This window comes from Periplaneta americana, chromosome 6, assembly GCF_040183065.1.
Source record: "Periplaneta americana isolate PAMFEO1 chromosome 6, P.americana_PAMFEO1_priV1, whole genome shotgun sequence".
Classification (NCBI taxonomy): Eukaryota; Metazoa; Arthropoda; class Insecta; order Blattodea; family Blattidae; genus Periplaneta; species Periplaneta americana.
This window is the reverse complement of record NC_091122.1, coordinates 94995024-95009408: the sequence shown is the minus strand read 5'-3', so window position 1 is coordinate 95009408 and position 14385 is coordinate 94995024. Positions and strand designations below refer to the sequence as shown.

Below are 14385 nucleotides of genomic sequence, written 5' to 3'. Positions count from 1 at the left end.
CTGTCCGTTCAAGTGGTTTTGTCGCAGGATCGTAGAAAGAGAGGAAATCACGTGACAGTTAATTACTTAACCAGGCCTTTTTATTAAAGTTATTTTAAACAGTTGTACAATATTACGCAGAAGTCCAATTCCTTACAATATTACGCAGAAGTCCAATTCCTAACAGAAAATGTTTTCAGAAAAGGACTAAGACAGCCCAATCACTAGCCTTTACAGAGGGGCTAGCAGAAGCAAGTGGGGGAAACCGGGATGTGACGTAAGCAAACGGACGCATGGTATCTGTGCGAAAATATGATTCAATATTGAAAGCTCTTTCTTCACTGGAAAACGCGACCATATTTCTGGAACGTACTAACTTACTCAGTACTGTTTACTATCACCGTAAGGCGACTTTGACTACATATGCGGTCTTGGTTCTGTGTGGAGGACGATTGAACTTCATTATTAGAAGGGGTGGGTGTGAAGTATATTAAAAAAACTCAGGTACAATAAAAATTGAAGTAAAAATAAAATGATATCCCTGTATACAGTGTGTGTGTGTGAGTGTGTTTTTTGCGGCGATGATGAAATACTGCAGTTGAAAATTAAGCAAAGATTAATAAATTTACGTCATCTAATGTGCAAATTGCCTAGCTCATGTGAACCGGGTGTTAGAGCTTAAACATTGTAACGCGGGCAATCTTCTTGTCCACTATGACACCTTCAAGAAGCAACTCTATGAAATGGATTTATCTGATAATCCCGACTGTTGTGTGTGTTAAGTTAGAAAGCGGAACAGCGGACCATGTTCTGTGTCACTGTCCTCTTCCCAGAGAATTAAGAGGATCTGTGCTGGGAAATTTTTGGCCTGAAATGGGTATAATCAGCAGCAGACCGATTTCTAGCATCCTCCTGTTCTTGGTTGGCTTGAGCAGTGTACGAGATGCTGAGGAGCTGCTAACAAGCAAACATTCTCATGGGGGCAGATAAAGATGTTAAATTTTTTTCTTCCACCATGTTAACCCTCAACTGGTATCGCTTTTTAAGTGTACATTACGATATCAAGCAATATGGGTCTATATTGACCCATAGATACCAGATGAGGGTTAATAATGTCAAAAGAAGTGCCTATACAAATTTTGGCCATTTGACCGCAATTACGAGGCTGTCCAGAAAGTTATTTTCCCTGGGTCGTTTATAGGAAAAAGCATAATTGCATGGAAAGATTTATTGAAACAGATACATCAATTGTTGAGCTATTTGTCAACATGTCCCCCACTGACATTTGTCATACCATGGGATCAATTTTTGTATCCTTGTGTCGTAGAAGTCAGCCGCCTGGGATCGGAACCAGCGCCTGACACACGTCTGCACCTCTCTGCCGATCCCATGAGATGACAAATGTCTCATTTTCGGTGGGGAATATGTTGAAAAATAGCTCAACAATTGCTGCGTCTGTTTGAATAAATTTTCGAATGAAATTGGTTTTCTTTCTGTTAACGGTCCTTGGCGAACTTATTTTTTATGGCCCTCGTAATTGGGCTCGAGTGACATTATTAACACGGTGGAAGAAAAACATTATTTTTTTTTATCTGCCCCCATCAGAATGTTTGCTTGTAAGACGGTAGCACAATGAGTCTATACAGCAGTGGTAGGCATTTTATACTTTCAGCCGTTCTACAGTGATCGCAGCAAACTTTCCCAGCTCATTCACCTGGTATGTTAGACGTCAAGCAATCCTGCCGGTATAGGTGAACTATAGGGTGGGGACCTCTCCTATACTGACAAGGGAATCGTCCCAGGTCGTGTAGCTAATTATTAATGCGAGAGCTGTGATACTGTGTCGCGGAACTATGAAGATCCGAGTGCGCGCAATGAGCGGCATAAGTAGCATCGATTTTCAAATCAATTCGTAAACGAGAAAAAAGCGAAACGAACAACTACCACCACGATCCTTAACAAACGGATATTAGCTTAAATATGCATATTCATTAAATTCAAGCTACACGACCTTGGATTGTTCCCTTGTGACTGGCTTAAGAACAAGTGGGCACAATCCAATCCAATAGTCGCCAACTCCTTAGTACAGTAGGACTCCAATTTAGAGGAAGGAGCATTTAACTTGCAAGCAGAGTTGATTCAGTTCATGCGACGCTGCTGTCGTGTACACAACGAGTACTCGATACACGATAAAGAACAAGATTTAGCCAAGAAAAAAACTGCAGGTTATTGCTCCAATAGAAAATAGTGAACAAATAAGCAGAATTGCTAAGCGATCTATTCTAACCTTATCTGTTGTTTACAGGATAAACAGTGCAGAAGAACTGAAAAAGAAAGGAGGTAATGTAAAAAAAAAAAAAAGAAAATCTATTAAACTTCCTGATAACAAGCAATTAGAGAATGAAATTTTTGAATGGTTCAAGCTAAAGAGAAGTGAGGGAATTCTTATGTCAGGTGCAATACTGCGTGTGAAAGCAACGTGAAGTTAACAACAAACTTGGTGTTGATACAACATTTACAGCTAGCAATGGGTGGTTAAGGAATTTTAAAGCACGTCATGGCATTCGCCAGATCTCAATACAAGCCGAACAACGAAGTGCAGATACATCGTGTTTCTCAATTTGTAAATTTATTTTTTTTATTTTATTGGGTTATTTTACAACGCTGTATCAACATCTAGGTTATTTAGCGTCTGAATGATATGAAAGTGATAATGCCGGTGAAATGAGTCCGGGGTCCAGCACCGAAAGTCAATTTGTGAAGCGTCGATATCGAAAACTATTTATTCAGTGCATGATAAGAAATGTCCGTGAGTTCTTAAAGAAATACTCTATATAGTCTATAAAATATGCTATTGATAACATTGCAAATGCTTGGAATGATGTATCCAGGGAAACTATGAAGATAAGCTGGAATAAATTAACACCCAATAGTTAAGTTGACTGTAAGGTATCTGATTAATGTTCAGAGATTATTATGCAATTAATTTTATAATTATTATGTCAGAAATAAGTGAATTCATGGAAATATATTTGTTATTTATTCATTTTTTGTTGAAATTATGGAAATATATTTATGTTTTATTCTATTTAAAGAGATTATATATTTTATTTATAAAAGGAATTTAATTTTTCTTATGACACTTAAAAATGAATAGACTACTTTGGTACTTTATATTTAACTACATGCTAATAATAATAATAATAATAATAATAATAATAAACAGGTTCATATTAATAAGGAACAGGTTCGTTTTAATAGCTTTTTAAGTCCCTCTTTACTGTAGCTACAATAACATCTGAACGAATGCAGGGATCTTGCTACGTCGAGTGCATCGTCTCGGGCGAACTTAGTGTTTGCAAGGTATTCCTCTAAATTGGAGTTCTACTGTACTAAAATGTGTCGCCACTGAGAGTCGAATACAGAATAATCTAACCCACGACAGCTTTGACTACTCAGCATTTCAAAGTATTTGTTAGAAATCGAATTCCATCGCTTTGGTTTGCAAGCTACAGTGTTGACCTAGCTACGGCCAGACAGTGTCACCACAGTCTAGTATAGGCTATACACTCACGAAGCTTGAGTTTATGAGGGTACTAGAAACATAGACTGTGCAGGTACTATTTCGCATTATCTGTAATGAGGCGATAGTAGCGATCCTAGTGGTTAGCAACCATCTATGGATTCATATTTACTACGTAGTAAGCTTCGTGACTGTATATACTAGACCGTGGTGTCACGAAGGATCGGACCCACTCTCTGGCGGTAGAGTACTCGCTAACTGCCAGATGGATTCTCGATTTCAGAGAGCAAAGCCTCACTGAGGTCGCCCGCCGACCTCGTTAATTTATGTTTATGAATTCACCTGCTGTGTGAAAGCGTCACAGAAAGTGCGACTTCTTCCCACAGCTTATTGTTTTAAAACAGAGAAACGAAAGCTGCTTAACAACCAGACGGGCTATAAAGTTTAGGGTTCTACGAGCGGGAGACCACGCCTTCCTGTCCTAGAACCGGCACCGCACCCAGAACTCGGCGCGGCGGGGCATTTCCCTTTCCTACAGGTAACAAAAATAAACTCAGTAGGCCTAGACAGGGGAAGGAATTAATGTCAGTGTAATCATATAATTAAGAGGGAAAGAATTCGCAGAGTCCATAAAGAAGTAATGGCACAAGAGAAAATTTCAATTTTACATTATGTTGAATCGCTAATGTCCTCTTTCTTAGCTGTTTTATATCTACTCCATTGCCGAAAGAGTGGCAGTCTGGACTGGCTTTATGACAAGTTCAAGTATTAATTATTAATAGTAATTAATTAATAATTCATTCACTTATTCATTATGCACTCTATTAGTTTCTTCTCTGCATGCATTTTTTGACATTGTATTCTGTTTCTTACTAAGGTATAGGCATAATATTTCCAGACGTTCCCATTAATCTAACGCTCACAATGCTAAGAAATTGGATCTGAGGTTCGTGTGTTCAAACCCTGCTCAAGGCGAATGAGGTCATTTTTTTTAAGTTGGCAAAACACTTAGCATGGCTTCCTTCGGGTTGGAAATAAAGCTGCGAATGCATCAAAGCGTTATTAAATAAAATACTACTAAGTACTAATAATAATAATAATAATAATAATAATAATAATAATAATAATAATAATAATAATAATAATACTTACTTAAAATGGCTTTTAAGAACTGAAAGGTTCATTGCTCCCCTCACATAAGACCGCCATCGGTCCCTATCCTGTGCAAGATTAATCCGCTCTCTATCATCATAACCTACCTCCATCAAATCCAATTTAATATTAACCTCTCATCTACGTCTCGGCCTCCCCAAAGGTATTTTTCACTCCGGTCTCCCAACTAACACTCTATATGCATTTCTGGATTCGCCCATATGTGCCCTGCACATCTCAAACGTCTGGATTTAATGTTCCTAATTATGTCAGGTGAAGTACACAATGCGTGCAGCTCTGCGTTGTGTAACTTTCTCCATTCTCCTGTAACTCCATCCCTCTTAGCCCCAAATATTTTCCTAAGAACCTTATTCTCAAACACCCTTAATCTCTGTTCCTCTCTCAAAGTGAGAGTCCAAGTTTCACAACCATACAGAACAACCGGTAATATAACTGTTTTATAAATTATAACTTTCATAAATAATAATAATAATAATAATAATAATAATAATAATAATAATAATAATAATAATAATGTAATACAACTAACAGAAAATGATCTTCAGTAAAAAATTACCATTATATTATTTTTTTTCTTTTTGGATGTGTTAGTATATTCTCTGCAGCTTTTTACTGCATTTACTAAGGTAGCGTTTATTGTTTATAAAAGGAAAAACACATGGTAAACAAACTGACAAAGCAAAAGATGTCCTCTGGAGAAAAGTAACTGTTTATTAAAAAGTATTCTCTACTTGATAATTTCAAGTATGATTTGCGAAATACTTGCATCATGAGAAGTGGTACGAAGAAACAAACAAAATTAATACCAATTACAACATTCGTTTCTTATGTAGTAAACTAGGGAAGTGAAACTTGTGTTTACAACGAACAGGTATTTAACTGATGAACTAAAAAAAATAATTTGAAATTTGGGATTTAAGAAAGCTCCCAAAATTTCAGCGGAAAAGTAAACCAACAGAGACGCATTGGAGATGAAGACATAAATTGGGAAGTGAAAATGAAAGGAAATAACTTGAGACGATCTGCAATAGAACTGAAAATTGTCCTATAGAAGAAAATATCAAGGAAACAAGAGCAAGGAGGAGAACGGATGAACTAAAGCAAGCACCTATTCCAAAGTAACGCAAAAAAAAAAAAAAACAAATGAGAGATACTGAACCTTCACCTTGACAATGCAGCATGAAAGAGAGAGAGAGGAAAGTAACATTTGTAATTACTCGTAGGTGGCATTACGGATGCCCTAGTATTTACCATGCCTAAGACAAGATGCAAAGATCACAGGTTCAAATCCCGCCGAGTACAATGCATTTTTAAATGAGGATAAATATCCGTCCTATGGAATTCTTCGAAATAAAGCCAAAGGTTCTACATCATAAATTTACGGCACGAAAAAGAAGCCAGATCCATATGAGCTTCCTAACCTACTGTTCCTCATGCCATGTGGTGATCGAGACCGCAGATGTCTTTACTTAGGTTCGAATCTCGACAGGATCAAGTGGAATTTGTAGTGGACAAGTTTAAGTTTATTATTGCAAGCAAAAATTACATATATCAACAAAGATTTTACAATATACTATTGTAATACTCATATATAAATATTCTTCAAAATTCGGAATTGGTTACCAATTTCATATTCAAATGCATTACAAATTGTTGTATAAATACAATTGTAACTGGGTCACACCCGAAATTGGAGAAAATTGGTAGACTTCGCAAGATACCACCGAATCCCTTACATTGCTTCATTAAACATCATCATGCACTGTTATGTAGATATCCTCCGATGTTGCACCGAGAATAACGCTACGGGAGTAAAAAGACCTACAGCTACTGTATATCACACCTAGAGACGGACGCTTGGATGAATAACGCAAAGTGAAGTCCGTGCTAGCTATTGGGTAAGAAAAAATCATCTCAGAAGACTGTAGAGATTTCTAGCGGATAAATTAGGTGGACAAAGTGAAGCGCAATAGGTCTGCAAAGGCACAACATGCCATCTTCATCTTGTATTAGGCTAATTATAGTAACTAGTCGTTTTTCAGTCAATTCTCACTTCGTGGGATATCAATTCATGAAGTTGACGCCCCGTCGAATGTTTTACCGTATATTTTCAAGTGGACTTCATATCATTTACAATATTCATTAATGTGTTACTTACTATTCAGCCTGTCCCATCATCATTCCAGTCCTACTTTTCACGCAAATAGTAATGGCGTTTATTCAACACATCTTTCTCTTTCTTACTTTTGAATTTTATCATATTCAATTTTTCCATTAAATTTATTGTTCTCAATGTTTTCATTTCTGATCTTCTTGAAAGTTCTGTTTTGCTGCTTACATTTATTTATAAGAAGTTGATCCATTTTTGTTGATTATGATTAAATTGTCTTAGAGATAACAACGTAATCTCTTTTGAGAATTCTTATCGATAAATAGGTTTGCGACCTCGATGTTGGATTAAGATTTAATTTGGGTGTAGAATTTCACGTTGTTTAGGTCTGTTCGACCTTCAAAATCTTACATGATCTGAGTTCAGACCGGCGAGAGTCTGGTTAGTTTCTACCTATAATTAATTTTAGTACGAGAGGTCCAGATATTTGGGATAATTTTTATTTTATGATTATTATTAATTTATTGTTTACTATTTTGGCAGATAAGTGAATCTAGTTTGCGTAATATACTTTATAATAGCTTCAACAATGATTTTATAAATATTTACTTTACTTTCTATTCGGCATATACTTGTTCTACCACGTTATGTCACGTAGAAAGTCATACATTCTTTCACTATTAAGTACTTATTGTTCCGACTTCATGTAAATTCCTATTTCTTTATATAATTACACCCAAATATTTAAATGACGTGAGAAGTTCTGCTACAGTTCCTTCTAATTTTAATTTACATCACAGTAACTCTTTAGGCCTATATTCCGTTATAATTTTTATTTTTATTTTATTATAATCATGCTGCATCTGTTTGCTGTAGTAGCAAATTCATGTAAAATAAATGAATATCATATTATTCTTCTGATAGTGTTACTTCGTAATCAGTGTAGCATAAGATGATATTTGTCTGGCCTGACTTATATCCTGTAAGAGCTTTCATCGAGTCAGTGATCTTGTCCATATTAAATAAAATATGACAGGACTCAAAAGGCTTCTTATTATTTCATTAATCACTTTTATTAAATGTGTATATTCTTGTTTGTGTCTAATTTCTACTGTAAAACTTCTAATATTCTGTGACACATTCTATTATTTTAATATGCCTATAACATCTGATCTGAACCCATCGAAGACCTTAGGTAGATCAATAAAATACACAAAAATAGTCTTGCAGAATTATGTTTGTAGTTATTTGCCAAAAGCTGATATGTCCACAGACAATGTAACAAAAGATGATACGTAGATATGTCAAGTTCTGGTAAAGACAAATTCTCAAGGTTTTTCTATACCGTATTTTGCTAACATATTTGTTTAATGCCAAACATTAAGTCTTATCTTTAGACATAACAAATTAAAGTATTGCTACTGAACCACCACATATTCCATACTGATTTGAAATAGGTAAGGAAACAACTAATGTCTCGAAAAGGAATTTATTTTCTTAATTCTCAAAGGAAACATATAGTATTAAAAATCAGTGTTCAATACTCTAAATTATCCAAAATGTTTTGTTTCCTTACAGAAATGATGTGGGCGCAAATGACGAATTCATGGGCCTAATATGTATTTACAACAAACAAAAAATGTCCGGAGCAAAACAATTAGAGAAACAGTCTTATTCTAGCCCAAAATATTTCTTAGTTCATTTCTTTCCGCTTTCAAATAGTCACAGTGAATTCCTATCTTGAAAAACACGTTGCTATGACATGGATTCTGGAGCCTCTTTGAGCCTACGCAAAGCTATCAAACGTAACTTGACCTCAGTTGCGTAAACTAAGGTGAAGGCGTTAGCTAATTTCTCCGCGAATATTTGAAGGTCGTCTATTCAGAGATGTGCGAGCAGGTTCATTGAAGAATGAAATGAATGCGCTTTAACCTACTGCAAACTTGTTTTGAGTGCGGAGAAAAAACTCTACTACATACAAACATCATCATCATCATCTTCATGAGCACCACCATTCTCTTATCGCGTCCTCATTTCGGAAATTCGATTCCAAATATGCTCCAATTGAATAATTTCAAGGTAAAAATTGTTCCGGGGCCGGATATCTATCCCGGGACCTTTGACTGAGCGCGCCAACATTCTACCGATGAGCTACCCAGGAACTGCATCCGATACTATCTCAACTTTTCCATTTATATCCACACACCTCAAGTGGGCTGACAAAACGCTAGAAACCCAACTTTGAGTGCACATAAACTATGTGTGACTTGAATTGTGGCTTTCTGTTAACGTACCTACAGTGACATATATTATGCCCGAAAGTCAGATTTGCATTATTAATTAAATTATGAATTATAGTTATAATGCGGCTCTGACCGATATCTTCGCCATCTGTTCATAGAAGTAATAACTAAAGAAGCCACACTTACACGAACAAATTATCAGGTACCTTTGAATGCCAGTGTACATCTGAATTAAAATATAAGAGAAAACAAGCCCGCAAGAGCATGAACACCTGAATAACTGAAAGAAAAGTGTTAAAACCCGATTCAAAATAATAGTGAAATGTGGAATAATAGAGACTAACTGTGGAGTAACGGTTAGCGCATCTGGCCGCGAAACCAGGTGACCCGGGTTCGAATCCCGGTCGGGGCAAGTTACTTGGTTGAGGTTTTGCCGGGATTTTCCCTCAACCCAATTTGAGCAAATGCTGGGTAACTTTCGGTGCTGGACCCCGGACTCATTTCACCGGCATTATCACATTCATCTCATTCAGACGCTAAATAACCTAAGTTGTTGATACAGAGTCGTAAAATAACCTACTTAAAAAATAGAGACTAACAATAAGAGGAATATGTCAAATCCGATTAGAAGAAGTACTTCAAGGGCAGCGAAACGCCTCTAGAGGAGTTACTGCAGGTTCGAATTTTCATGAAAAAAAAGTCAAACTGCAAACGGAAAGAAAGCCCCGACAGAGATGCTGCTAGCTGGAAATTTCACACGCGGAGATGTACGAGAGAGCTGCCCCACTTCTGGGCCACTTTCATCTCGATTTCTCGCCCCGCGGCGGCGGCAGTTCGCAGGAAAGTTGGTGACCTTCAATCGGCTTTCTTACGTCTCTCACCCAAAACAAACAAAGCTGCCGCTGTCGACGTTTTCCCTTTCCGCTAACCGGCAGTTTCCTTCAGACTCTCCGACATCGATCGCCCATTTCGCCTACGTCTCTGCAAATTTAGTTCTTATGTGCTTATGCAACGTGATTCCTACTCAGCTGACCAAATGCCCTATAATTAGTTCAACGTCCGCCAAATTTCTTCTTTGTGAAGATTTTCGGTTTTGTAATCGTAAGAGATTTGCATTTCTCTGATATTTCGGAAAACTTATAGGTTCCAAACCTAGGATATAAGCACATTAAAGTTGGTAGGACCGCCTACTATGTTGGGGCCGTTACACTTGACTGTGACCAAGAAGACGGTAATTCGTAAGAATTTCCAAACAGTTGGGGATATTACATCTCACACGGTTTCAAGCCTTAAACTCTTCCTCACAACTTAGTCACCATGAAAGTCTCAAATATTAGATTATAATCATCATCATGATCGATTCTGAATCAAGTCCACCAGGTCCTGCTCCTCTGCTGCTCTCAACTTGCTCTTGGTCTTTCCATTTATTTCACGGTCGCCCTGAATCTCTTCATGCTACAGGCTGGTATGAGAAAGCTTGTTTGTGGATATCTTTCTGCACTCATTCTCTTAGTAGCATTTCCAGTTTTGTTGGCGTAATTTAATTTTTTGTATTTCCCGGGTATTTGTGTCTTTCTGACTGTAATCTAATAGAGCCCAGTATAGGTCCTAAGAACCTCATTTCTTCAGCTTCCATTTAAGTCTAGCTAAGATAATCTATCGGACACTAAAATTGATGAACTCTGAAAAGAAATCGGACTACGATTAAGGATTTATTTTTATTCTGTAAAGTTCCGTCATTAACTTAACAAGTACCTATGTTTACATGTTTAATACTATAAAACATAAATCTAATCTGAATAATTTGAATAAAGTATAAATCTAATCGACATGAATATCGTACTCGAAGACAAAAGTCTACTTTCCCATTAATTGAGCCTAAATGTCATACAAGTGCAGCTCTTAAACATGGTGCTAGTTTCGGCCCAAGAATTTATAATAAAATTACAAATCATTTTCCAAATTTAAAATATTTTAAAATTGAACCTTTCAAAAAAGAAATTCATAAAATTATTCATGATATATAATATTAACAAATGTGTGTATATTTTTACCTTTTATTTATGTCGACTATATTCATGTTTTTATTGAATATCACAGACTTCTGCCTGATTGTCAATTTACGGTATATTAAATGTGTTTTCTTCTTTTTTTTTTTGCTCTTGTGTGTTATTTATTGGTTTGAATTAAGTTATTACTGTATTTAATAAATTGTCCTTGTGAATTTTATGTTATATTATTGGCTAAGATCACACCGTACACGAGCCTGGAAACATTTTTCTTTTATAATTTTAATTTATACTCACTAGCTAGCTACCTAATTAAATAAATTAAATAAAATTAAATTACACTACACAAACGTTTTCTCTCATTTTAAAGAGCATCTTCAGGTCCGTCAAATTGAATAAATACTTGAACACTTTTATATGTTAAAATGTGGCTGATCATTTTAAGACTATATAAATATTAAATTTGTTGGCTTACTTGTAACATATCCTGTTTTAAAACTCTATAGACTTACAATACTTTTTATAATGTTACAATTTTACACGGTTTTTAACCTTTTATATTATAAGCGTCTTGTACTTGCATTATCATTTTAATATTCTACATTTACTGAAGTTAGCCACATTTTAGCACATAATAGTGTTCAAGTATTTATTCACTTTGATGGTCCTGAAGATGCTCTTTAAAATGAGCGAAAACGTTTGTCCACTGTAACTAATTTATTAAGCATATAAACGTAGGCTACGTGACCGTCATTAAGACGGTATTATACAGAATAAAAAATGAATTAATAAAATCTGAAGTATCGGAACACAATGCCTATTAAAAACGAGTAGGGTATCAAAATATCAATTTGAAATGTTAAAGGGATTCATAGTACTTTAGATTAACTTTAACTAGAAAGATATTATTTTAATTGGTTATTTTACGCCGCTTCATCAACTGCTATGGTTATCTAACATCTGAATGAGATGAAGGTGATAATCCCAGCGAAATGAGTCCAGTGTTCAGCGCCGAAAGTTATCCAGCACTTGATTTTGATGGGTTGAGAGAAAACCCCAACCAGGATTTGAACCCGGGCCCCGTCGCTTCACGGGTCAGATGTGTTGATCGTTACAGCACAGCAGTGGGTTATTATTATTATTATTATTATTATTATTATTATTATTATTACTTGTTACTGTTTAGTCAATTAGTCAACAATCCGAAGAGATATTATTATTATTATTATTATTATTATTATTATTATTATTATTATTATTATTAAGGATACAGGCAACAGATTGGCAAAAAAGGATTATACAGTGGAGCCCACCAGGAGAGGATATATAGAAGGGAAGGCGGAAGGCCGATTGAAACAGTGATAGGCCTACTGACATCAACATGAAACAGTGAAATCTGAAAGACTATGATTGGATGAACGATAAATTGCGGAGGAAAAACAAATTTTAACAGTCAAGGTAAACATACTGAGCGAGTCAAACCTAAATTATCGGCATTCTTATCGAACCACTGCCTGGGTTGATTTTTGACGGGCGACGCGTTGGTTTTTGTCTGTTAGTTGTTTCCTTTAAGTCTGACGCAGGATACATTGCGTAGATATGCAGAATTCTGCTGGCACTCTGCATCATCGATCTCGATTAGTGAATTGTCTACTGTGTAGCTATACTACAGAGAGAGGCAGCGAAAAGTTACCACATCTAAAATTTCCGAGTGGTGGAGATGGAGTGCTTTGACAGCGGGGAGCGCATGAAGTGTTTAGTTGACCAGTGTAGTTACAAATAATACAAAATAATGTTCAGTAACAAGTGTAGTAATGCAACATTACGTAATAACGTGCGCTCAACGAATACGTCCTCTGCATAGTGCGGTAACTTTTCGGTGCCTCTCTCTATATATTTCTATGGTCAAAAATAAGTATTTCTTAATACGTTGAGACAACACATTAACCGTGATTGACAATGCAAAGTGTCAGCAGAATTCTACTGTCGGCTTAGTACTGAGTAAAACCCACGAATTGTACTCTGCGCCTGTATTTGTTTTCTGAACAGACATGATATACTCGGAAAGCGATGGGGTTTTCTGCCGTATGTTTGAATCCCATGCACTATATTAAGAATTACTTGCTAAAAATCTATGCGTAGCGGAACATTCATTCATAATTTGCTGTCGAATGGCAGTTTTCCTCTGGTGCTGCACTGATGACAAGGATGATGGATTTGAATTCGGCATCCGATGTAGAAAGCCTACACTCCAGTCGTTCGGATAGGCCTAATGCTACAGCTATATTTATTGGTTTATTTTACGACGCTTTATTAACTGCTATGGTTATCTAGCATCTGAATGAGATGGTGATAATGACAGCGAAATGAGTCCAGAGTCCAGCGCCCAAAATTACCCAGCCTTTGCTCATAATGGGTAAGGGGAAAACTTCGGAAAAAACTTCAACCAAGTAAATTGTCCCAACCAGGATTTGAACCCGGGCCAATCCGTTTCACGGCCAGACATGCTAACCGTTACTCCACAGCGGTGGACCACTGAAGCTATTCAAATTTCGGATTGTGTAAATAGTCTACGAGAAATGGCAATAATTGAGCAACGATAACAGGATAATGACAAGGGAAGCTGATGTTTTCTGGAATAATCTACCTTTACAGCTTTTCTGTTTACTAGAAATATCACAGACAATAACAGAGACCAAATCCAGGTCCTGTGGCGATAAACCGTTAGATGGCTTAGCGAACTGAGGATGAATTTTGGTGAAATATTATTTGTATCGTATGCGGAGACGAAGAGAGGAAGATTGGAGAATACTGGGTCTGCAGTGAAGGACCTGCCATTCAACAGAATACTATGAATGATGTTCCGCTACGAATAGTTTTGAGCAAGTAAATCTTAATATAGTGCACGGAATTCAAACATACAGCAGAAAACCGTAACGGCCCGCTGAGGTGTACAAAGTAAACGGATTTGTTCTTTATTCCTTATCGGTGCTTTTAAGCTACTCAAGTTGTTTCGCGCCAGTAATATCCCTCATCATCATCATCATCATCATCATCATCGTCATCATCATCATATATATATATATATATATATATATATATATATATATATATATATATATATCAGATTGGCCATTCCCGTGTTATAAAATGGTAACATATAAGAGAGAACAACCACTAGGATCTGCACTGTCGAAAATGAATTTTTTGGTAACGACCGCTAGATGGAAGTATAAAAATCATACTCCTCTAGAGCAAACTATCTCTCATGAAAAGTGCGTGACATTGCAATTCATCCCACCTGGAATCAATGGACAAATTCAGCCTTTGGATTTTGTTTTTTGTTTT

At 36.3% G+C, this 14385-nt stretch overlaps 1 protein-coding gene across 5 annotated transcripts in view; it reads right to left on the bottom strand.

Annotated features, from left to right (window-relative positions):
• The window catches only part of f (espin protein forked), a 415448-nt gene that overhangs the window by 291528 nt on the left and 109535 nt on the right, over positions 1–14385 (bottom strand). The window lies entirely within an intron of this gene.